At 39.2% G+C, this 27,089-nt stretch overlaps 1 protein-coding gene across 2 annotated transcripts in view; it reads right to left on the bottom strand.

The window, feature by feature from the left end:
- Positions 1-27,089, bottom strand: part of LOC6549759 (irregular chiasm C-roughest protein) — a 57,624-nt gene that overhangs the window by 21,957 nt on the left and 8,578 nt on the right. The window contains exons 4-5 of one of the 2 annotated variants that reach the window (XM_026982490.1): positions 15,515-15,682; positions 13,837-14,220 (exon numbers count right to left, since the gene is read on the bottom strand). The gene's annotated coding sequence lies outside the window, so the exon portion shown is untranslated. Of the gene's footprint in view, positions 1-13,836; positions 14,649-15,514; positions 15,683-27,089 lie in introns of those variants that run through there. The other variant, XM_001976742.3, reaches the window with a different exon arrangement.

Below are 27,089 nucleotides of genomic sequence, written 5' to 3'. Positions count from 1 at the left end.
ACCCTTTTCCACCCGTTTTCCACCCGTTTTCCACCCATTTTCCACTCCTCTCGTGACGCGCTTTGTTACCAGCAGCCGCTTTTCCTACTCCTTCTTGTTATTATTTGCGGTTTGCTGGGCAAAAACTTTTTGCCATCTCTTTCACCTGTAATTTTTGCAACTTTCAATTAGGAAGGCATTAAGCCAGAAAGTGCTTCATTGGGATGCTGGGAAATGAAAATGGGAATGGAAAGGGGTTTTCCCACGGCCAAAATGAAAAGCTGTCGCAGGAAAAAGTATAAAAATATAGAAGAAAACTGGCAAAAAAAAATAAAAATGTGCACAGCAGCTAAACAATTTTTTCTACCCGAAATGCATTTGACTGAAGATGGTCAGGAAAAAAGAAAGAAAAATAAATAAATAAAGAAACGAGGGGCCTGTGGTTTTCGCTTTATATGTATGTGTATAAACTATATATTTGTGTATATTCTATACCTAGTTGTGTTATGTTTCGCAGTATTTTTTTGCGTGCTTTCCTTATTTTTTTGCGGTGGGCGTGGCTTGTTTTTAATTAAAAATGAATTCACCTCTTGCCGCATCTGTCTTCGCAACAAAATGCAAAAAATTATTTCAGGGGTTTGAAATAAATTGGAAAATAGATGGAAGCTTGCGGAAAAAAGTGAATAAATTTATTGAAGGAGAATGAAGCTGTGCATTCTTTTCAGAGGGTTACTGCGTTTTACAAATAAATGTGAATTGGATTCTAAGATTTTATTTGTTTGTAGCTTTGCAGTGAAAATAACTTAATTACCAAAGTACACTCACTTATCTAGTTTACACAGCCCATCGAAAGCACTCGAAATCTTTGTTTACCAACTCACCTGAAAATAGAGAATGAAATGAAAAGAATACAAAAATGAAAACCAGGTAAACAGGTGGAAAATCAATGTTTATAACGATTTTGTCAGCAATATTTTTCTTTAGTTTATGCCAATTTTTCTATACATTTCTACCATTGTGTGCCATGCATTTTATTTGCTTAACTGAAAACAGACTGGCAAAATAGAATAACGAATCGTGTGGCAACAACATTCAAAGCAATTGACAAGCTCCAATTACAACAACAAAATTGATTTAATTTGAATTTCTCGCCAATTGCTGGCACACCAAACCATCGAAACCAAAAAACGAAAACATTTTTCGGCTAAACAAAACTATAAAACCTGGTCGAAAAACTAAGAAAACAAGAAAAAAAGGAAAAAACCAAATAACACAAGGGAAAATATTTCAAAAAATGCGGCATGCGAATGAAGCGCTGCTACTAAATAGTGTAAATAAAGTGGACAAAAGTATCTGAGTATTTGCAAGGGATTTGGTGGCTGATTTTTCGCATAGCCCAATTATCCAATGCTCTGGCTCTATGAGTGGATGTCCAGGGGCGTCGCAAAGGGGGGAGGGGGCGGTGCGCCAGTGGGCGGCAGTGGGCGTGTCGGGTCTGATTTGACCTCGTTGTGTGCGGCAAAGTTAGCGGCAATAAGCGAAAAACTGATTACACTGCCAGCGGCAGTAAACGCAATTGAAATTGATAGAGACCCCCCTTTCCCCTGGTCATGGGCGTAGTTAAAGGGGGGTGTGAGAGGGAATGCATATCTTTGCTGGGCGGAGGGGGCAGGTGGCAGGGGGTGTGGGTTCAGCAGGAGGGGCAGACAAGGCCACAAAATGCTGGCAAGCTGTTCAATTTTGGAGCACATATATTTCTCCTTTTTTCTTTTTTTTTGCTGCCGCCACAAATCGTTCACATAAAAATCTCGTTAGGCCTTTTTAAAGCGTATGCGTGCGTTCTAAGTGCAAAATAATTTAATTTTATTGTTATAACTATTGGTGGCGTATACGTAATTTGGACATACTTGCTGGCGTATACGCAATATGAACATATTTTTTGTTTGTTAACTAAATGACTTTGTGCACAAGCAAGTTGGCAAATGCGCTCGTTTAGATGTTTTGCGCGTTTTTAAAGGACATTTCGGTGTTGTGCTTTAATTGCCACATGATGCATACGCACACGCACACACACACGCACTCTCACTAATGCCCAACACATTAACAACTCACCGACACACACACACACACGTGCAAGGCATATGGATGAGCTGTGAATTATTACACGACACCGGGCGCATCTAATTAATAACAAAATTTTAATCGCCCAACGATAGCCGGGCATTAGCTGCCCGCCCCCCTTTACCACCCCCCTTACATCATCAGCCCCCTCCCCCAACCGTGAAACAAAATCCTACGTAATGTTGCTGATTATTATTGTTATTGTTATTAGCGCTTGGGAATTTATGTGCAAAAATTTATTTGCTGCGTCGCCACTCAAATTGAGCATAATTTTTCATTTAAGTGGAAATTAATATTTTTACGCCCTAATGCCATGGGCCACGCCCCCCCACCGCCCACCAACACCATCGCATATACATTCTCCATCGGTAATCGCCCCTTCTCTTGCTAATTATGTCACGTCGTTTCGCAGGACGATGGGAAAAACAATATTCGTTGGAGGAAAAAGCGCGAAAGGAAACGATTTTGATAAATATATTAATGTGCCAGTCCCCCCCTTCCCACCCCCTCTTTTTCCGGGCTATGCCATATTAATTTTAATAGATATATATATATACATGTATATTTTGAGGGTGCAAAAGGAGAGGCCGCTATTCGTAGCACATTTTTTCGGGCTGATTAGAGGATATCGAACAGGAAATTGAATGGCAATTTAATGGCATTCGTCGTTGCTGGTCAGCTACATGAATTTAAAGTGACTTTGAAGGTTGTTTTTTTTTTTTTGAGATTTGGGATTATTTAGCTGGCGCATTGTGCAAAAAGTTAAGTAGCTTAGCTGGCTGGTTGGCCACAACTAGTTGGACTTTGAGTTTTGGGGCAGCATATGTCCACTGCAGCCACGCCCATTGTATCTCTCGATTTGCCACCTCCTTTGCCCGCATTTCCATGGCGATTTTCCACGAAAACACATTGCTCATTGCCAGTGGGTTGGGCATAAATTTTCGTAAAAGTGCTCACCAAACGCCCCCCTCAACCCAACAAGCCATGTTGCTCTATTTGTCAGCTCGTGAAACAATCATAACACCAAACCCCGCCTCCCCCCGCTTGGATGACCCCTCCCGCCATCACCGTTCCCTTCTGGAAGCCCCAAACCCCTTTTGTCACGACTCTGCTCTTGGGTTGCAATGTTTTTTTTGGCCTGGCATGTAACAAGCGATCTGCCTTTTTGGTCCTTTGGAGCCTCGCTCCTGCCGAGCTGCATACATTTGTCATGCTATTTGGCCAGCACATCGTCACACTGAGAAAAATTACTTGCGCGCCCCTATCTCATTTGCTACCAGCTTGCATGGTTGCTTGCAATATCCACCTTTTTACTGCCTGCTGTTTGTTTTCTGTTACTAAGTATGCCAACATGAAAGTATTGATGTTTTCTTTCAGTGCATGCACACAATGAAACCTCAGCCCCCCACCCCCTTTCGGCAATACCCCTGCCGTGCTGTGTGTCTGTGTGAAAAATTCATTGAATCATATGACAAGACAGAAAACGCATTGCCTTTCTTGTGGGCAAAAATATGGGATATGGGCGGGGGTGCGGGGCGTGGCAGGGGTTGGGTAATGATAACCAGGCCTAAAACAGATAGCAGCGCAAACATTTCAGCTCGCCGCCCCCCGTCGCTCCTATGCGTTTGCTGCATTACGTTAGAGGGAGAGAGAGGGGGCATAGCACTGAAATATTGCGTATACGCACTGGGGTACGGTGGCAAATGGTGGCAAATGGTGGCAGGGGTACGGTGAACTAACGACGCCCCAGCCACGACTTTAAACATCCTTATCAGCAGCCTTTGCGGCAGCAGGGAAACTAGCTGGCAAAATTGGTTAGTTGAGGAGTGGGAAAAGCAATGGAAAGCGAGGAAAATAAGGAAAGGGGTCGAGGTAGATAGTTTTGAATTTCATGAGTCCTGCGGGAGGAGCTGGCTATGCACTAATGGCTTCAGTCTGCTCCATTTTTGCCCAAAACTGCAATTATTAATGAGCATTCAGATATGTGGTGGCATCGAAGTGTTCTACGCTTTACAAGCCAAGCCAAATAATGCGATTTTCAAACATTTATGCTCAAACGATAATAAATGAAATACAAGAAAATCAGGGAATGCGTCTTACGCCAGGAAACTGGTTATAAATCCATTATATTTTTTAAATCTATTATCTATATTATGGGTGTTAAATCCTAGATTAATATACAAGAAATGTTAGGAAAACTGTTTATCCAACCAGCAGTTATACTCGTAAAATGCTTTTATCTCAACTTCCTGATGGCAACTGCTTTGAATTTGAATAATCGAAAAATGCCACAATCGCAGCACCCACACATGTCAAAATCAAAAGTATCGACTTGACGTGTTTAACATATTCAGCCTGGCAGCTTTTGAAGTGAAATCAACCGCAGACAAAGAAGCCCACGCAGAAAAAACACACACAAGTAATCTTTCGATTAGCCAAGTTAAGATTAGGGCCAAGTGCAGATAGATAGGGAAAACATCAAGCCATCTACATAACTGTCAGCAGCACTTGCAGTACTTGCAACAAATGTAGATAGATTGTAAATAAAAATGCAATAATTTTTTTAAGTAAAAAATGAAAAGTAATATCCATATTGCTACTACTACTTTGCCTATTATTTTGGGTCTAACTTTACTAAATTCTTGTTGTTTCTCTACATTTTCTACAACAACTTGAGCTGTACAAGCGCTAGAATGTGGCATTTCAAATATGTGATACCCTGTAACTTGCACAAAGTCTTTTTGGGCCGGCAAAAATACGCTTTTTGCTGTAGCATTCCCACTTGCCCCCCTGTTTTTTTGTTGCCCACTTTTAGGGGGTTGAACCACTGCGCGAAATATGTGCCAGCCGGGTAAAATACTATTATAATTATATATATTATATAATAAGTAATAGTTTAAGGCACAAAGTAGTAGCTTTAGGCAAAAAACTTAATAGTTATAGCTTTAAAACCCAAGCTGGTAATCAAATAATAAATATAAATGTAAGCTCTTATTTCTCTTCGTGTAGAGTACAAGGAATCAACATTTCGCGACGTGGTACGCTGATAAAAACGACAATTGATGGGCGTACGTGTGCTCATTGGGCCGTGGGCCAATTGCTGAGTTATGTTTTATGATAAATGTGGTGCGGGGGCGTGGTCCACGCAATACGCCCACTAATTGCGGCAGCAACAAGCTGCTACAGCGAAAGTAACTCAAGTTAAATCCTAAAGTTGCTTTAATTAGCTTCAGAAAAACTGAAAACCGATGGTATTTGATTAAATGCCCCGTCTGGGGAATCCAAAGTTGAATGGCTAAGATGGATTATGCTAGCTAGTCGAAATCTGCTCATTTCACATTTGGCTAATAGCTTGTGTATGCTTTTGCCCAAATTCTGAATCTCGGCCAAGAGGAAATGCGCCCAATCAGCGTTTTTCCGGCTCGTGAAAACACCTCTCCTGCCGCACAATTTTCTTGGCAGTTTTTTTTTTCCTTTTTTTCCAGCTTTCCCGATTGCCCTTAAAATTTTTTGATTTGCTTACGTTTTTATTTGCCCATTTTTCCGTTGTCTCTTGTTTTTTTTTTTTTGTTCGCGCATTTTGTATGCCGCTTGTCATTCATATTCGAGTGCTTTTCCTTCTTTTTTTTTACGCCGCTTGTTGTTGTCACTTTTGCTGTGGTAAGCGTTACGTGTCCTGTTTAACTAATCAGATGTTTTTATATATACATATGTATAAATATATTCACATGTATATAGCACACACATTCGCAGGAAAAAAAGGAAGAGCTCCGTGAAATGGAATGAAATGAGTGTGTGGGGATAAAATGGCGCAGAATTGAGCCAGCCAATTGCTAATTTTTGCAAATACTTTCCAAGCCAAATATTCCCAAACAATTCTAGTTATTTGAAATCACAAGCGCTATAAAGTATGCTATAAAATTGTTGCCAAAAAATTAGTACTTAAAAGCTTCATTTCATACGCATTTATTGGCTTATCGATGAATCAGCTCGAATAACACGCCATTCTCGCTAACCTTTTCTTCGAGTGCATCTGCGCTCAATTGTGCGAATTGTCAATCGCATGCAATTTAAATAAATTGAGTGTTTTATTGCGTTTTCAATTTGATGCCCCACCGCACAACATTTCGCCGCTTTTACCCATTGTTCGCATTAATCATCGCAAATTGTGCGCGATCAAAATCGCCAAATCGCCATAAGCCCAAGTTAGAATATTTTTCGTTGCTACGCAAATATAATCAGCACATTTATGCCGGGCTTGCCATTAATAAACGCCCATTAAAGTTTAAGTTGTTTTTTTATTTCACATTTTCAATTAATTGTTGTTTTGGGCACTCGCAATTTGTGACAAATTACAGGGAATGCAATTAGGGGAAAAAGGTGTTGAGGGATTGCTAATCGTTTCAATTGTGGTCAATTGGAATTGGCATGCATATCAATTGATTTTCGGCGGTTATGAATGTGTTGTTACTATTTTGGCTTTTTTGTTTGGCACACTTTATTTTTAGCTTTAGGTAGAATAAACAAATCATTTGTTTAAGTGCGCGTATTTATTATGCTGCAAAATAATGGGTAATTTTCTTAAAACTCAACCTGTTTGTGCAGCTAACTCGTTTTTTGCTGCCACTCCCACTGCCACTCATTATCATTTGCCTTCTTTTTGTTACCGTTTTTTCGCTCGTTTTTTGTTGCCATTATTTTGCGGCAGTGAAATGTGTTTAACATATAAATATACAAATTCATTAAAACGAAACATAGCGTAGCGAATTAAAAAGGAAAAGAGACAGCATTTTGCACAGCGAGTGTTGACACAGTGCGACTGTAAAAATTGCATTTGTATTTAATTTTGCACAAAAAAGAAACATTAAAAAAAAAACAACAAATAGTGCACATAATACGGAGTGAATAAATGTTTTCACAAATTTGTTAGTGCCGGCTGCCTTAATATTTTACACGAGTGCCCAGACGGCCATAAAAAGTTCGCAGTATCATTATAAATTTTTAACAATTGTGACAATTGTTGCCAGCACAACGCACACACACGCACACACACGCACACACACAGACACACACACACACCATTGTGTCCTGCATCCTGTTTCGCGTTCCTACACAGCTGCAATTTTCACACGCTTGTTTGGGTTTAACAAAAGTAGCGGTGCCAGGAAAAATAATAATAATCATCATCATCATCACTGCCCCGTGCCGCAGCAGAAAAAATCATCGTTTTAAATCGCTTAAACAGCAGAATTTCAGTTGCCATTTGCTTGGCACATTGCGAAGTTACTAAATAAGATACTTTCTACGCTTTTACTACTTTATTTTTTTGAAAGGTTTAAACAATCCCCTTTAGCTGCATAAGTGTTGTTAGATCTTTGAGTTTTCTAGCCACCTTTAACGACCCAATGAACTTTTAGTTTTGCTGCCAATGGAAAAGAATCCTGCAAGTGTAGACACAAGCCTTTACACATTTTTTTGTTGTTCTGTGAATTGGGCAAAAAGAAATAAAATTCGAGTTATAAACAAGAGCAAAAATAAAAGGGGTCGGCATCGGAACGTTGGAATACGTATACGAATGCAAAGAATTGATGCAGAATTCGAATAATTTTATGGCATATTTAAGTGTCTGCATAATTTGCTAGCCATCTCTTTCTTACTTTTGCCCATCTCGTTCTTCTTTTTGCAGAGCCATCTCTTTCTTCCACTACCCAGCCATCTCATCTCTTTCTAGAGATGAGCACGTGATAAGCTTACCAAGCGAATCGACCGACTTTCGCTGAATATCCTAGTCCACCAGTTGCATAACAATCAGCAATCTATAAGCATATTATTCGATCGGGAGTTACTAGTCGTGAGTTGCAGACACACATTGCTATTGCTACTTCTTTTTATCGAATATTTACTGTACATACTGTTGGAAATTCAATAAAAATGCTTGTATTATTAGTTAGCTAAATGTTTGAAACCAAAAATTCCAATCCTAAACGTTTTTCGTTTTCTTGAAGCCATCTCTAGTTTTGCGGTCGACTTTGCTGTGCAGTTTGGAAGCACCCATTCACTTTCCCACCTCCCACATTACCCTTTTCATTTTTCCGTTTCTATGCCTGTGGGTTTTCCTGTGTGCGGGTGTGCGGGTGTGTGTGTGTGTGTCGGTGTGCACATGACATGAAGCACAAAAGGTTCAACTGACTGTAAAACGCTTAAATTGATTTAAATGCAAAGTCGACCCGAGAGTCCGAGTTTGAGTACGAAATGAATGAATGAGGGAATGAATGAATGAGCGTAGAGTAAGTGATTGGATAGTCAACGGGTTGGCCCAGCACCATTTACTATTTTTCTCACCATTTTCCAGCTTTTGACTGGCCCCTCGAAGGCTATGTTCCTTTTCGCCCCTTCACTTGCATACTTTAATCAAGGCAGCGCTGCTTTTCGCCAAGTGTATTAATTTGATATGGACAAATGATTAGTTTCAATCACCGTAGTGTTGTAAGTATTCAGCAGTTTTCTTTTCAAACATTTTCAACACCGAACGGTTGCATCTTTAGTGAAAAAGTAAAGATGCTATCGAAGTATCGGATTTGTACTAGATAAAATGAAATGTTTTATTTATACCTTACGTTTGTAGCTAATATATAGTGAGCCCCTTTTCGTACTTTTCTAGTTGCCTGCAACGAATTCTGTATTTTCGCGCATTACTATCAATGAAACTTTGGCCACGAAACATGGCAAAATATGAGGGGGAAAAGTTAGCTGGTTTTGCTGGTTTTACTGGCTCTGCGTGAAGCTCAATGAGCTCAAAAATCTCTTTTTAATACTTGGGCATAACTAAATTAACAAAGCATAAGTACAAGCTGAGCTGGGTTGTGTGTGCCTGTGTGTGTTTGCCTGTCTGCGTCTGAAGTTTGGCTTCATTTAACAATTTTAGGCAAATTAAATTTCGGCCAGCCTGCAAGCCAAAGCAATTTCCCAGCTACAAATGAGCAAGAATTTTCCGGAAGTGGGGCGCTTCATTTTCCACCACCCCCATGTTTGTCTGGCACACAAACATGCACACAAGTCAGTCGTGTGGTGAGCCTAAAAAATATATGAGTAGTGTACCAAAAAATGATAAAAGATACAGTTTGGAGTAAGTTGAAATATTTATGTAACGAGTTTCTAACACATTTAGGCATTGCTCAATGTTTATTCAAAAGTGGTTGGTTTTTTTTTCCTGGTCAGCTCTCAATCAAGATGTTTCCTTTCGATATCTGATATTAGATATTAGATATTGCTCAGGTTGCTTACGATCGAGAAGTTTGGTTTTCGAAACACTTTGCAGCACAGGTTTTTCCACTTTTTGGGCACCATTTTGTTGCTATATTGGTTGGTATGTCCTTAAGATGGACATGGGACGTGGAACATGGGATGTTGGCAAATAAACGCTTGTTGGCTTGTTGTATACAAAATTGTATATGCAAATGAAGGCAAACAGAAAGAAAATAATTTTTTGTTTCACCATTTTGTTTGCCTCTAATGTGGAGGTGAAATGGACAAGGGCAGAACAACCGGACTTCCTGGACGGGTGTCACTCCGTTTAAGGATGCCAGGACCCTTCAGGGATAACGAAGGATGAGTGCTGTCAACTTCTTTCAGTGCCGGCCTTTTACTTCTGTTTTGTTTTTTCCTTTTTTCTGTTTTATGTAGGAGATATATATATGTATTTGCTTGCTTTTTCCACTTGTTTTGTATGCCGTGACTCCTTCTCGTGACTGGGCCTATGAATTGAATTATTAAGCATGCTCTCTCGCTGCCAGGTCATTCAAATGCAGAAAGCGCCGGCAGCAAGCGACGCGATTTTCTGCTCAAATGGAGGCACAAACTTCAGGCAATAAAAAAACCAGAAGAAACACATATAAAAAACATACCAAAAATCAGGAAAGTAAAGCCTGCCGAAACAAAAAAGGAAAAACAGTGGAGCATTTGCACAACGGCATAGCGAAATGAAAATGCTCCCCCAGCAAATATACGAAAATTAACCAAAGTGAGACGAGCTCAACTCAATCGCAGCTCAATTGTAGCCCTCTTTTGCCAGGCGATGTGGCTTTAATCATAATCAAGTTGGCTAAGTAAGAATATTTCTCGTTTGGGTGGCACAAAAATGAGGAATTTTTTTGAATATCCATTTAGTTTTTAAATGGTTTTGAATATCTTATAGTTTTTAAATGGTAATTTACTCTTTTATATTTTTTAAATGGTAATTTACTATTTTACAGTACATAAATGGTAATTTACTATTTTACGGTATATAAATGGTAATTTACTATGTTATAGTTTTTATATAGTTAAATACTATGTTAATGGTATGTTTTTAAATGGTTAAATACTATGTTAATAGTATGTTTTTAAATGGTAAAATATGGTGGCATGTTTGAACAAATTATAAAACGGGCACAATTCAAGTGAAGTAAATTCAAATTCAATAGAAATCGAACGATCTCGGAGAATATTCGAAAAGCTAGGAAAATGCGCAGGAAAAACGGAATACTGCAGTTTTTGTCCACTTTAAAAACTCAAGTGCTGAACGAAAACTTTGCCCTTTTCACAGCTCCGGCCTGCATAGGCGTAGAAAAACAAGGGAAAAAGAGCAACCTAAATGTATACATAAAATAAAAATAAAAAATTACAAACAAGGACGCAAACTTTTCTAATCTAAAAAAGCACAAAGGCAAACACCAGGCGTTCGTGGGCGATGGGCGGTGGGTGGTGTTTGGTGGGCGTGGTGTGTAGGCCAAGTGCAAAATAAAATTATGGTATTAAATTTTCATGTCAATTACAAACGGCGACAGCAACAGCAAAAAAGTGTGAGAACGAGAAAGAAAGCGAGAGAGAGAGAGAGAGAGAGAGCAAGTCAAAGGAAAAATGGGCGAGTGGAGTGGGTTTTTCGGAAAAGCCAAGAAGCTGGCCATAATAAATGACCTACCCCCTCCTCCACAATTTCCACACCCCCCTGGAAAGCCATCGAATGAAAAGCAGGTGTCAAAAGCAAGTGGCGCACTTGCAATTACAACAAAAAGCATCAGGAGCCGCAAAAAGGCAAGCAAATTTAAATGAAATTTCAAGAAAATGCTGAAATTATGGCGCACATTTTTGGGCCCGCAGAAATTAAACACATAATTTCATAGCTTATTTCTTCATACTACTTTTGCATAGAACCCAATCTAAATCCTACTTATATTTGTATTTAGTTATGCCACTTAATGCACTCTTTAATAATTAGCTTTTTGCATAAATACCCATCGTTACTTGTTTGCTAACTCTTAAAATCTGCATTTTTAAAGGGTGATTTCGAGCAATCGTACTTTTGGTGCAAAGTTTTGCACTAGTTTCTTGTATATGTATATTATGTATTTATATATGTACCTATGCGCGTGAGTATTTTTTCACTTTTGCCAAGCTTCTTCCCGCTTTTGAAAGTAGGTAAAAAAAAAAAAAAACTTTTCCGTTTCCTTTCTCCATTTTGGCCACCTACTTTTGGCCAAAAACCAAGGGCTTCCAGCATTTTTTCGCATTGCCGTTTATTTCCCTTTTATTTTGTTGGCCAATTTCCGGTAATTCAGTTTTATGCAGCAAACTTTTCTATTTTTTCCCGCTCCGCTTTTCGCATCGTATTTATAAATAAATATGTTGTTTTTTCTTTTCTTTTTTTTTGACGGTGGGGGTGCCGTTTCTGGTACCCAAGGTCATTGAGATGTGTAAACTTTTGCCCATTTGCAGTTGGGCGAAGCAACAAATGATGATGAACATTTTTATGGGGGCAGCACAGTGCGTTTCACGTCGTTAAATCACTGGCAAGGGATCAGAGTTGAGAAGTCTGTGAAGTTGTGTGCACTTTTACGGATTCCATTTGCCATGGCGCTGGATTTATTGTTCTACATTTTTTGTACTCTCGATTATTAAAGTCAACTGCATGTTTTTGCGCTTTTTTTTAAAGTCCAAGTAGTTATTATACTTCGTATTTTACCTTATTTTTATAAAAATGCTAACGAAACTGGCTCAAAGTTGTTGAGCTGCACTGTACACTAAATATCTCGGTCGACTTTAAATTGACTTAGATAATTTTCACTTTCACAGCATCACACTGCCACGCCCTCGCCGCCCACGGCCGCCTTACTCTTAATTTGATTAGAAAAGTTTCGACTTGAAAAAAAATCCGAAATTTTATGACTCAAAGAACGCAGAAAAAAATAAGTGAAACACCAAAAAAAAGAGAAATATTTTTGGTCTGGTTTGTTGAGGTTTTTCACCCACATTTTTCCGAATACTCCCCACCCCTCCCCCTCTTTTTTGTTGTCGCTATTACCCGTTCTTCCTCGCCAGTTGCTTTGTTGTGGTCTTCACTTGAAGAATTTGATTGGCAAACGAGGTTTGTGTTTTTTTTTTTTTTGTCGTTGCTGTTGTCTTTTGTCATTTTTGGCAATTGGCTAAAAGTTAATGGAGTGGGAAACTCGGAAGGGGGTTTTCCACCGACTTTCAAGCGAATCGCTCGCAAACTACAATTAAATTGCACGAGAATCTAAACCAAATCAAATCCCAAGCTGTCCGAGTTCAAGCCACAAAGAGTTTGTCTCCGCTTTTTTTTTTGCCATTCAGCTTCGAACTTTTTTCGTTCCACAAACAGAACTATGGATGGTTGGAAAATGGTTGATAGTTGGAAATATTTCAAAATAATTATAATTTTAAGAATAGCAACACTTACACAATTTGAACTGTAAGTTATAATAGTGCTCGAATATGTATTATATTTAGCGCAGAAGTGAACATGCTACAAAGAGATGTCAAACTATTTAATTAGCGTTAAATGGGGAAAAAAGAAGCCACTGAATAATTATGCATATTAAATCAGCATAAATAGCCGCTGTAAGCCAGCACAGCCAAGTGAGTTTGCTGAGTGGTGGAAGTCTGGCATTTGTGGTCATTCCATTAGCGCAGTCCGGAAGCGGAATTTGACCTCTCACCCACGGCAAAAACGCACAACCACCTAGCTTTCGTTTCTTTTTAACACACTTATGAGGTGGGCGCCTCTCCTAATTGACCTGCAACATTTTCGCCATGTAGCATAGAAAAAAACAAAAGTTCCAAGTCACTTTGCATTGATTGATTGATTGATGGATGGATGGATGGTTGGATGGCTGCATGGATGGTTGGATGGATGGTTGTGTGAATGTTTAGATGTATGATTGGATGGAGCGACTGATGATTGGCCGGGCTTGGATTTCACTTGCACTCAAGCAACAGCGCCTTAAATGCAAGATAAACAAAAGGAAAAGCTCGCAGGGGAAAATGTGGAGGGGGGGTGTGGGGTTGGAAATAAAGCATAGCATACTTAGCTGCATCAAATATGAAGTAGTAACATTTTTCGGTCTTGAGTAAAAGTCCTCGAGCCGAGCTCAGACCTCTTAACCCTTGCCAGGCCCTCGGGGCTTGCCCAAGTTTACCCGTTCGCACATAAAGCAAACATTGTGAGAGCTCCTTAAAGGAATTGTATAACGTTAGAACTAAAAGTGTTTCAACTAAGTCCACAGGTTTTGTGTGTGTGTGTGTGTGTGCTTTAAAATGTAAGTTTAAATAATATAATACTATATAGCTTAGTGCATTTAAATTGAAGAAATCTTTCTAGCGGGCTTATTTAACATATTCCATATACCACATATTGCTTAAGTCTTGGCATATCACTTAAGTGCTTTAAACGCGACTTACCATAAAGGAAAATGCCCAGGAAAAATGTGGAAAGTTGCTCGCTGCTGTGTTATTTTATTTTTTCTCAGTTTTGTTTTTTGCGGTCCTGCGAGGTGTTTTTGTTTTTTGTATTTTTTTTTGTTGTGACCAAGTGGATATCGTGTTTGGCCTTGGAGGCGCTGCTGTTTCCCCCACTCAAAAAACGGGTTTATGTCGCCAACTTCTACGTCTAGAAAATGCTTCTCCTTCCTTTTTTTCTTTTAGTTGTATGGCGTATTTTTTTTTTTTTTGTAGATTTTTTTGTTGCAGGTGCAACTTGCGTCGGATGCTGAATGAATGGGCTGGATATTTCGCTTTTGCAGACCGGTTGCACAGGAAGTTGGCCAACACACACACAATATAACACTGGCACACACAATAACAAAAAAAAGTAATTATTTTTTTTTGTTACGTTGAGATTTATTGCGGATTTTTATTAGTAATTTATTTATTTTTTTCTAGAATTTTCGTAGATATCTTAAAGACTTTATTTTGCGATTCTTCGGCATGGTTTCTTCCGACTTATATTAGGAGACTTGAATAATTCTAGGAACAAACACATAGATTGCACTTTCAAAAAATTTTGTTTACTGGCATTAGTTGTTTATTTCGTATGGTGATGATTGCAGTATTTGTTTGGTTGGCTGTTTTATAATTTAAAATATTTTTGTTGTGTTTGCTGCTGCTGCTGTTGTTGTTGTTGTTATTATTATTATTATTGTTGTTGTATCGATGGCTTTTTGTTGCTGCGAGCGTCACGCAACCGAATTACTCGACATCGGAACACGTACTAAAAACTTGTTATAGGAAAATCGCTCTTTGGCCCTCGCTGCTGCTGCGTCCGCTGCCGGCGTCGACGTCGGCGTTAACAGAGGCACACGCGCATGCAAAAACAATGTGAAATGCTCCTCAGGGGGGAGGGGAAAAACTGTTCCCGTTTGGGATCCCATACCCCCCCATCCCCTCTTCGCGCAGCCATACAGCATGGGAAAAGTGTTCCCAAAAAGTGGAGTTCGCGTGCCGTATTGCCTGCTAAAAATAAAATACCCGAGCGTTGCTCCCTCTCTCTCTCTCACTCTCTCTCCCTCTCACTCTCTCACTCACAGTCTGTTGCTAGCATGCTGTACTAAATTTAAACGAAGTGCAACGAAGGCAGCCTCGTGCCTTAAAACCAGGTCGTCGTCGGCTGTCGTCTGCAATGTTAAGGATATAACAGTTCTGTTTTTGGTAACAGCTCAGCGTTTTTTTTTTTGTTCGTTTTTGGGGGGGCCTCCTGTATGCGAAGATATCAAGGGGGGTTGGCTTAAGTGATATTATAGCCCGGCATAAATTAGCCATCGGGCCCGACGCATTAAAATCTTGATTGGTGGCCAGCAGATGCAGCTCCAAACCAAACAAAAAAAATGGAAAAAAAAAACATAAAATAAAAGCGGAAGTGCCACACAAAAGTGACAGCGCCAACAGCATGCCCCACATTGAAGTGTGTGTGTAAAACTATAAATATACCATATATAACTACTATATAACTACAAATATACAGAAACATTAAAACCTATAACCAACGACAAACATTATGAATTTTCCAGGTAACCCACGTAATTCGAGTTATAAGTATTTCACAGATGATTTTAGCTTGACTTTATGAAACATATTGACTTACATATTAGTTGCATTGTTATGCTAATAGCTTGAACGCGACTGTATCCAGGTGGAGTCATATATGGGTGGTAAAGTGTTATATGGGAAGGCGAACTCTTGACATTGATAAGACAAACCCAAGAGACCCACTGCCACTTCCATTTCCACCGGCGAATGGGTCACCCAAATGCTGCGAAAACACAGTGGCAATCAGAATATTAAAAATATTTAATGAATGTTATTATTATTTTTAAATTTAAATTTAAATTATTATGTATAATTAAATGTATTATTACATTTATAATTAAATGTATAATTAAATGTTTAATTAAATGTATTATTAAATTCATAATTAAATGTATAATGATATGTAGGTCGTATGTTACATGGATCAATTTGTAGGCTTTGTTAAAATTCTTAAACATTTTGTAAAAATATATACAGAAATATATTTGTAGTTCTTCTGCTGGCAGCATCCGAGTTTCCACTGTGATCTCGTGACAAAGCACTGGAAAAGCGTTTTCCCCCTTACGCCAGTTTTTCCAGTTCGAAGAACTATTGACAATTCACGCTGCTCTTTCTCTCTTTCATTTTTCCCCTGCGATTGGGAATGAGGTTAAAAATTTAAATAAAATGCGCATGCAAAAAAACAGCATGTGAGTGGAAAAAGGAGGTAATGTGAAGAAGGCACAACAGATGTTTACAACAAAGGCCAGGCCCATAATTAAAAGCTGGCCCAGAATGCAACTGAGAACTTTCCATACGCCCACCGCCGACCCACCCACCACGCACTTCTTCACAAACTCTTTACTTTTAAATCGGTTTTGGGTCAGTGCTACTTTTATCTTTTATCTTGGCTTGACATTTTAAAACATGAAACAATTTAAGTACAAAAAGGTACATATATTCGAGTAGAGCAAGCATAATATACGATAAATGCAGCTAAATAGCCGCATTCGTGCAGTGCCCTGCGTTTTTATCTCCGTTGGTGCGAAATGTTTTTCTACAAAAATTTACGAGTAACGCCTACCAAAAAAAAAAAAAAAAAAAAACTAAAAAAAACTTAGAAAAAATGAATCCACACGAACCGAAAAAAGGGGGGCGTCTTTGGGAAATTTTTGGGCCAGATATCTCGTTTTGCTTTTCATTTTTTCCATTTTTTTTCCATTTTTTTTCCATTTTTTTTTGTTCGATTTTGATTTCTCGGTTGTGACAGACGAATGTCAATAGAGGGAGACAGCCGATGTGCCGGTCCATCGCCCCCCCATCGCCCCGTCGCACTCGCACAGCTCAGCAGCCGTCGCATGCCCATCAACAACAAATCAATGACGACGACACATGTTGGACATCCCAACTTGAAACCGAAAACTGGGAGTCGGCAGAGATAGTGCTGAGTGGGGACGACACACCAAGAAATCGGGCTGCACTGCGAGAAACGGCACTTCAATTTGCATTTCAAGATCTAGCAAAGGGTAAAGTGCGTTTTATCTATATATGCTTTGCTGCCTGAAAGTGTAAAGAAATGTGTTACGAAAAATTGGAGTACGGGCTGCACCTGAATTTCGCTCAGTGTGTCGGGGGAACAACAACAATGCAAGCGTTTAAGCATTTGGAAGCAATTACCGCAGCAATGAAGCGTTGAATGAATGGGAATGAATGGCCAAGAACGGCAGATGAGGTAGTTGAGCGGTATGTCGAGCGAGAGGGCCATACGAAGTCCTGGGCGGTGCGACAGGGACGGGGCGCCGTGTTGCCGAGCGGGACACACGTGTCCATGTGGATCAGTTTGTACAGCCCCCCTTCCCCACTCCTCCCCACGGCAAACGAATTTATGTACATTTTTGTGCATATTTCCTGGGATTTTGGATGCTCGTTTGGCGCTCGGTCGCCTCTTTCTCTTATTTATCGGGATTACTTACTTAGTGGAAACGACAAACGACTTTAGACAGAGGCACAGCAAGAGAAAGAGAGGGGGCTAAATGCGCAGAGAGAGATGGGCAACGGAAACACGAGACGCTTCAAATGCCAATGAGCCGCAGATGAATGGTACAGTGAACTAGGAATACACGCACATATACAACAATGTGTAGCATTGCCGACGGATTATAAAGAATATTAGAAAAAAATTTCCCTGATGAAAACATATATCAAAAACTTTATCGAATATCACAAAAAACTTTGGATGATGATGAATACCTATATCGAATATTATACAGAAATATGTCAGGTTATATATAGAATATTATAAAGAAATTAGCTTGGCAATGAAAACTGATATCAATGAATTTTGAAATTAAAATTCATTTAAATTAAATTCAAATTTAAATGAAGCTTAAGCTGCATAGAGACAAGGTCCATTCATGCCATCTTCACTGTACTTGAGCCTTCCGAGTTGTTTCCGCATAATCGAGGGCGGAACAACGGAAGCTGTCTGCTGAAAGAGAGGGGTATACACGCGGGGAAAGAGGCGCTGCTATGCGATCCCCACCAGGCAAGGTTTTCGTGGGTGACAGAGAAAGAGAGAGAGAGTGAGCGGGAGCTTTAATCTAATTGCTGCACTCCGGAAAATTAAGAATACGAGCAGTTTTGACTTTGAATTCTTGTATCATTCTCCGCTAAGTTCTCCGCCCCCAATTTCATTCTTTCTTGCCTTCTTCTGGTGGCTTCCTTTTTTCATTTTTGGTTGCCCTTTTACGACGTTGTTGCCGCTTTTGTTTGTGTTCTGCCTCTTTAGTGTTGTTATGATTGCAGTTGTTCGAGTCGCTCTTGTTTTTGTTATTTTGTGGCCGATGACAGCTGAAAATTGGAAGGAAGCGCCGCCTCAAGTACAGTGGTACAAGCAAGTCGAAAACGCAGAAGTATTTCCTTTACACGGCATCAAATGAATTGAAAACTATCTTATTGAAGCATTAAACTGTTTTTTATCAGTTACTACTGTCATTGTCAAGGAAACAACCAATTTGTATTTAGTTTCCATGCCAAGAAAAAGATAGACACAAAACAAAAGAATTATTTTTAAAAATTCGATATCCACGTAGGGTAATTTGATTATAACTTGGCTAAAAAATGTCACAAAGCCATAATATTTACTGTTTTGTGCAGCTAATGATCCAATTAAACAACCCTAATCACATTCTAGCATATTTACAAAATTATATTTTTGACCATTTTTTTTGCTTTTTTACAAAGGATAACATCATGATTTTTTGCAGAAAATGAACAAAAATTAAAATGTTTTTTTTTGAACGCCATTCAAACGGCAATATAATTACGAGCTTAACGAGGTATAAAACTCCATATTTGGTTGGTTATTTTCAAAGTTCTGGCCAAATTACCCATAATTTTGGTACACAAATTAGGGTAATAACTATTGAAAAGATATTCCCTATAAAAAACCTATAAAATGTATATTTGATATTTATTCCACTGTAACACAGCCTCAAATCGTGGCCTACAAAATCTGTAATGCTTGGCACTTCCGTTGGTTTATGCATTTTTTGGTGCATATTTGTTGGCTCACAGCTTCTGCTTTTTGTATTTTGTATTTCGTATTTGTATTGTATTTCGTATTTCAAAAGAACATTTTAAATATTAAAGTTTTGTGTGCTTAGCGCCTGATGCCCATTATGTTATTGTATTTGCGTTTGATATATTTGTTTTGTTTGAAAATTGAGTTTCGGCGTTGATACTTCTATTTAGTCAGGCCGAAAATGTTCTTGTTTTTTTTTTATTTTTGGACGCTCTCCACTCCACAGTGGGTGCGAAGGAGAAGGGCCGATGTGGAGGGGGGATGCGTGATGAGCGCTTCCGTTTCCGCCGCCAGTAGTAGGGCAATTATTATGCTACTCAAGCCGTTCGAGCGCAAATAATACCAACTGTAGAATTGAGGGAGTCATTGAGGAAAGCATAGCAGACCTGGTGCTATCCATTAGTATTTACTGACGATACTAAACACAACGACATGAATGCACTGCACTTGCAATTCAATAACTATTCTAGTTTCACCATAAGCGGCAGTCATTTATTTGGCATAAACCTACACATTTATCATCCAACCGGGCAGGGTCAACTTTTTAAAAGTCGAAAAGGGTAGGCAAAATGCTCAAGTATCAATGGAGTTGAAATGAAAAATAAGCACCGTGACTGTTGTAAGTCGCTCATTGTTGGCGTTTCTTTCATTCTTTTTTTCAGGGGGCACACGTCAATAATTGCGCTCGAAAAGAAGTTAAGGAAAACACAATCAAGCGAGGGTCCTGCCAAGATCTTAACCCCTGACTGCCCCCTCGCGACTGTCTTAATGTGAAAATCATGCAATGAACCAAATGCGAACGGAAATGATTCACACTCCAACTGAAATGCGATTCGAGTGGCTCGTTCGGGGGGGATCAGAATAAAAATACAAAAATACAAAGGTGAGGGGATGAGGGGAAGATGCCGTGGCGCGGAAGGGCGACACACCCGTATCGAAATTGCGTTTTCAACAATTGCTGCAACACCAGTGACGCCGCCACTTGGAACAACAATGGCAAATGTTTTTCCCCAACATGTTTGTGAGATGAGCCACTGTCGCTGTCGCTGAAAACCATGGCATAGGGTTGTCTACACTGCCCGAAAATGGGTGCCCTCTATGTACGTAAATATGTAGTCAAGCTGAGTACCGTGAAGATCCACATACTTTTGCGCTCAGTGCACAGCGAACAGACAAACACTGTCAAGGCAATGCCAACGCAAATATTTCACTTCCTGTTCTGTCGATTTGACCCCGCTGGCTGGAGGTTTTTCCTCTGGGCCAAAAGGTTCAAAGGTCAAGGATTTTCACGTTTAATTAGACGTGCGACGTTGCCACAGCAGCAGCAGCAGCAGCAGCGGCAGTGGCGGTACGTGGGCGGTACGTAGGCGGCAAGAGGGCGTGCCAGCATCTGGGGGCGCTGGAGCGGCATTTAAATTTCCAATTAGCCACCCACTGGCGGCAAAAGCTTCAGGTTAAATACCAGAGTGACACAAAGGAGTGTTTTTAGAAGCTTAAGACGTCGGCTCGGACCGAAGAAAAGTGGGCGGAATAGAGGGTGGAAAAGTAGGCGGAAAAGAGGGTAGAAAAGTGGGTGGAAAAGAGGGTGGAAAAGTGGGCGGAAAAGCGTGATGTTGGCAGGTGAGTGAGCGGTGACGACGAGACATCATTGTCCTCGCAATTGTTGCTCTTTAATTATGCGCAAATTTATAATTAAATGATCTTGGCAATATTTCAATACTTGGCTATTTTGTAATTTTGCCATCCAGTGAAATAATTTTCAATTTGTCCATTTGATTGATGTCTTTTGTGCGATATTAATAAGCTCTCCATAGAATAATAGATTGGGTACGGGTAACTACTGGGAAATATTAGACGTAAATGCCTGGGCGCTTAGCTGCTAATAAATTATAAACAATTAATCAATGAATCCAAATGCCCTTCTCGTTGTTAAAGTGGCTGCAGTGAAAGTTCATATTTGTAATTACTTTTGCAACAATAATGGTTACTCTATTATAAGAACGGCGAGCATTTCATTTTAATTCGACTAGTTTCCAGCCTGTCAAGCAATAAACTTATAAATCAAAAAAATCAAAAAAAATCGTAAGTGAAAATCGATTTGTTGATTCAATTTCCGCCTTCTCATCCTTTTGGCTTATTTTATTTTGTGAAACTGAAACTGGTGTCCACATTTGTGTCTTCCCAAAAAGAAAACGTATATGACATATTATATCAGACATTATATTTAATAACATCATTTCATTTAGAGTAAAGCATTTCGGAATTATTATATATGCAATATGCTCGGGCTGAATGCGACATCTTTGAATCGAATGCTGTATGCTTGTTGCATTTCCCTCACATGTTTCAACCATCAGATTTTCAAGCCGTTTTCTCGACAACCGACGCATGCCATTTGCCATATTTCAATTGCATTTTAATTCATTTGAGTGTGTGTGCCTTTTCAGTTTCTTTTGCCATTTAACCCCACCGAGGCTGACACTTTTCCCCCCGCTTTTGCCCCGCTCTTCCACGCTTTTCCTGGGGAAAACCCAATGCGCTGCGTCAGCGTTGAAGCCTCGAGGAGTCTGGCACTACTTTAGCATTTAATTATTCTGAAAGAGATATGTGCTGGCGCACATATTTACGTTCACACTCCATGGGGTTAATGTAAATTTTTGGTGGCAATTTCATGGGAAACTTTCGGTTTTGGCACAGGGGATTTGCCAACTGAATTTGGATACATGTGCGAGTTTACGAGTGGCATAGTATGTTAGTCAAATATTTGCCTCTATTTAATCGAATGCATTTACAGTCTTATCGGTTGGCGCTAAGTTTATATATATTCATTCAGAGCTTAGCAAGTTTAATGATATAACACATTTTACTTAAATATATGCCTACAATGTACTTGTAATTAAATCTTGCACATATAATGTTGAACTTAACGTTGATGTAGGCTGAAAAATAAAAGTGTGTTTCAAAAATACAGATTTGTGTCTTCAAACAATCCAGTTTTGTGTGTTTAAAGAATTCAGCTTTGTGTGTTTAAAGAATTCAGATTTGTGCGTTTAAAGAATTCAGATTTATGCGTTCAAAGAAACCAGCTTTTTTAGACTGCAAAATCTGTAACCAAATTTCCAGATTGTATCGCTTTTGTCTTGGGCCATTTAATATTGTCACTCGTCAGTTTTCAGTGTTGTTTTTCCGGCTTAAGGCGCGCTTTTTTATGGGTTTTTAATTTTACTTTGATTTGATTCCCATTTCCGTCCTTCGCTTTTCTCCGCGAATTGCCTCAAATATGTTTTTCCCCCGGATTTTTCCTCCTTGAAGGTCCTTGCAGTTTCTTATTTATTTATTCGTTTCCGTTTCTGTTGTTGTTCGCTTTAATAGCTTCATAAAAATTTCTTCATTTGATTTCATGTCAATTTGGCTTACTGGCCCTCTCTTTCAGTCTTAAAACCAACGGCATGATCAAAATAAAATAATAAAATTCAAGTAAATGAAAATGAAAGGCAAATAAAATTTTATTAACTTAAAGTTGGGGCCATTTTGCGGTTGGGGGGGGGGGCTTTTAGGGTGCGTTAAATGTTAACACGAAATATGGCCTAAATGAAGGAGTCGTAAAAGCTTTCCCTTGGCCACCCATTAATTGGTAATTAAATGCTTGGCATTTTTTGCAACATTTTTTGGTTAAACTGATTTCAACAATGTTTGACAAGGGAGTTTAAACAAATATACAAATATAACTAAATAAATGTACATTTTAGTGTATAAACATTTCTGCATTTCTATTATAATTTCTGCATTTTTTCTTATTAATAATAAAATGAGGGGATTGTGTTTTAAGCCGCAAGTATTTACTAGCAACTGGAAATTCGCTTTCCCAGTAGAGCCCATTAAAAACGCAAACTCCGCGTTCGTTGCGATCTGAAGCGTATTTCCAGAATTCCAGATTTCCAGATTCCGCAATACTTTTTTATAGCCGCCACTTAAGGCGAATGTTCACAGTCCCTTTAAATAGATTCTAAGTTTGGGGAGTGAAAGATGGACCCCTTTCCACTACACTTTTCTTTGCCCCTTTGCAGGACCTCAATGTATTTTTCCCCCTGTTTTCTACGGTAGGGGGAGCATGTTCCATTTAGTTGTACAAAGTATTTCCGCTTTTTCTTGGTGTGCCGCTTGATAAAATTAAATTTATTCATAATTTTTCCAAACGAAGGGAATTTATTTCGCTTGCGTTTTTTTCCCCATTGCCGTTTTTATTTTTTTGTGTGTTTTACTATTTAATTTTTTTTCCTTGCTGCGTGGAGTGCAGCTCACTCAATTTCCTGGAACGATTTGAGCAAGCACATTAAGTGTGGCCACGGCACTGGGGCTTTAGGGGGTTAAGGCGGTGCTGGCACCTTGACCAAACGGCTTGACAAATATTGACGAATTGTTTGGCCACCATTCAAATAGAAACGCTAAACAAGCAGCGCACATAAATGGCAAAAATAAAACTGCAAAATTGCTAAGGCACAGTGAAAATTCCATCGATTTGCCTAGTTGTAAAGAACATATCTATGTAGCTAAAATGGTTCTAAGAATGTTTAAAAAGCAGGGCTTAAAATTTGGACAAGCTAAAATTCTTAGCTGACTTATTTTGTACCCTTAATATTTTATTCATTGACACTTACAAAAAATATAGCTAAGTGTATATTGTTGATCCCAAATAAAACTGCAAATTTTTGAAATGTGTCTTAGTGATTTTCTCAGCTTAGTTTTCACCACAACGATTGCCTACTGTAAGTGCGGGGGAAAAAGCAAATAACAGTTAGCAGGAAAAGCGGGCATAGCGGGAAAAGCAAATGAAAAGCGGGGAAAAGGGAAAGCAGGCAGCGTAGTGAGGGAGACCGCACAATAATGGGGGAAAAAGGAAAGCAAAGTAGGAAATTATGATATCATCTTTATGACGCCATTATGGTCGCTGTCGCTGTCTTGCTTTTCCACCCAAAGGCTCACCCCTTTTCGCTCTCGCATGTGTGTGTGTGTGTGTGTTAACCGCCCACCACCCACTCGGTAAACATGCTATGACTAACTGTCATGACCTCCTCCCACCCCACCCCTCACCTCACCTTTCCCACGACCGCCTGCTGCCAGGAAAAACTGTTGTGAATGTCAAAGACCGGAAAGGCAAGATGGGTGGAAAATGCAACAGTTTGGCCTTCGGCTGCCTTTGGGTTAAGCCAAAAGGGTTAAGAGCGCCCAAAGCCAACTGACAAGCAGCAGATTCTTCTTACCCACTTTTAATTATATGATTCCCTTTACCCACATTTAATTATATGATTATTTCTACCCACTTTTAATGATATGTTTCAATCGCATTGTCTGCCTAGTAGAAATGTACGCTAAAATAATATTCCATAATATAAATAAAAATATTTAGAATATATCTAATTAAATGTATAAATCTCATTGTCTACCTAGTAGAAACATACTAAACCTATATTGCATTGTCCTCTTCAATAATATTTCATATTATGCTATACCTAATTCTATGCCTAAATCTCATTGTCTGCCCAGTTGAAATAACCAACTATATTGCATTGGCGTCTTAAATATCAATACATAAATTAAATAAAAATATTAAAAAATATATTATGCTCTCAAAAAAATGTCGAAATCACTGCCGTACACATACAACATTTCTTGCTCATTTCTACGCGCTTTTCTTTGCCCGGCCCAAAGTTTCGCCTGTGCTGAATTCCGGAAAACCAGTGAAATGTTTAGTTTTGGCCTAAGCACCACCTGGGATAATTATGCCAAAGTTGAGGTCCCATATCGGAATATATATACATATTTGTATATGTATATACCACCTTGAAACCAAAGCAGCTTTGTTTCGAGCTGTTTTACGTGCTTTTGCCAGGCCGAAGTCTCTCATAAATTTAATGATGTTTTTAGCTCGGCGCTTTCCTTCTTGCCTTCACAATTTCCTTTTAGTTTTTTTGTGCTGCTGCTCTGTTTTTCGGTTTGTGCGTATTTTTCAGGCTTCAGTTTTTGTTTTTCCATCGGTGCGGGGCGTGGGCGTGGGCGTGGGCGGGTGGGCGTTCCTAATGAGGCGGGCGCATAAAACTGGCAACTTGCAACTCAGCTTCCAGCTAACGCGGTGTCTAACGTTCTAGAAATAACATTTGTAGGTAATAAATTCAAAAGATAATACACACCCACAAGGCCTGGTGTTTGGGCTTCTATTCGGGTTTTGCTTTCCAGCCTGTTTTCTAACACTGCTAACACATAGCTCGCCTGCTCCTTCTTGTGAGCACTGCTGCACTGCGAGAAAATTTGCAGCTCTCTATGGCAATTATGAGTGATAAATAAAATACAAACACAATGTCCCACAAAACACGTACACAAACCATAAATATTTCGAAGTATCTATCCAAATAAATATATCGAAATATGTAAATAAATATTATAAAATATCTAAATAAGTATTATGAAATATCTAAATATCCAAATAAATATTTTAAAATATCTAAAAATCCAATATTTTAAAATATCTAAATAAATATTTCGAAATATCTAAACATCTGAATAAATATTTCGAATCTTCTAAATATCAAAATAATTATCTCGAAATATCTAAATAAATCGTAATAAATATTTCGAAACACCTAAATATCTAAATAAATATCTCGAAATATCAAAAGAAGTCTAAATAATATCTAAATTATTATTTCGAAATATCCAAACATCTAAATCTATATAAATATTTCGAAATATCTAGAATATTGTAGCAAGCAAAGAAAAGCTCTGCGCGCAGTGTATTTATTGCAGCATAAAGCCAAGCCGGCGTATAAATTTAGCCAACTGCTGGGGCAGTAGGGGGTTAAGGCGCCACGCACATTGAAATATTACACCTGCAATTGGCGATGTTGGGACGCGTTTTTGTTTTTCCCCGATGGGTGGGTGTTAATGAGGTGTTGTGCCTGCCTGCAAACGAAGAGGTTAGGCTTTTGAATTCGGGCTGAGGTCAGAGGTTACTGCGTATAACGTCGCCATCTTCATTAACCCTGGCTGCGTTTCACTTGGAAATTCCCCCATCACCGCACGGTCTTAAGCCGCTCGAAAATGTTGAATTATTAAATCATTCGCTGCCACCGCTGTCCTGTTTTCAATTCGCTTAACGCTGCACTATTTCTGCCACATTAAATGGTATTTATACCTTGGCCACGCCTCTTAAATTCTGAGTAATGTGCAATTTTTAAATAAAACCCTGTGGCATCCTTCGCATGGTAGCGCATAAAAATCCAGCAATGATATACTCTTACCTCGTACTTCCCTGCATTTGCCCTCTCACTCCCATTTTTGTTTTTTTGTTGTACAACATTTTCCACTTAAGCCACAAGAAAAACGCCGAAAAAACACAGATTCTCCTATTTCGTAGGTGGGGATATATGTATGTACATATACATGTTACATATCTGACGGATATTTCGAGTGGGCGTTGTGGGCCAAAAGCAGCGGCGTGTCATTAGGTTACATCCTTGTAATTACAATTCAGAGGGGGAATGGGGGGGGGAGGAGGTTAACTGGGGGAAAAACCAGAGTCCAAGGCAAGCGTCCTGCAAACTCCTGCCGGGTCATCGAAGTTACGTGGGAGTTTTCGGGATTCTCGGGATCCTTAAATCCCCGTAACCACATATGCAGATTGTCTGGTGGTGCTTCACCTTTTTGTGGGTGCCTCTTTTCTGTTGTTTTTTGTGTTTTCAGCTGGTGAACAACACAAAAATTATGTCATAAAAAATGTGCTGCTAATGTCGTGCAACATACACGTGACAAAATGTGGTTTACTAATCAATCATGTGCATTATTACTGCCCCTTTTCGCTTTGCAACACTTACACATTTTCACATTGTGATGTTATCATAATGATAAGAAAGCAAATAAAACCACAGACTTATGAAGCCAGACAACAAAAATGGCATCATTTTTCGCTGAGTGCACGTGTTAAAAAAGAAACACACACACTTACAGAGGAAGCCGCAGCCACAAAATGCCGCATTAAAATCACAAAATATAAATACAATATGCAGGGCTTTGT

This window comes from Drosophila erecta, unplaced genomic scaffold (genome assembly GCF_003286155.1).
Source record: "Drosophila erecta strain 14021-0224.00,06,07 unplaced genomic scaffold, DereRS2 tig00000126-arrow-pilon, whole genome shotgun sequence".
Lineage (NCBI taxonomy): Eukaryota > Metazoa > Arthropoda > Insecta > Diptera > Drosophilidae > Drosophila > Drosophila erecta.
This window is presented reverse-complemented; position numbering and strand designations above follow the sequence as displayed.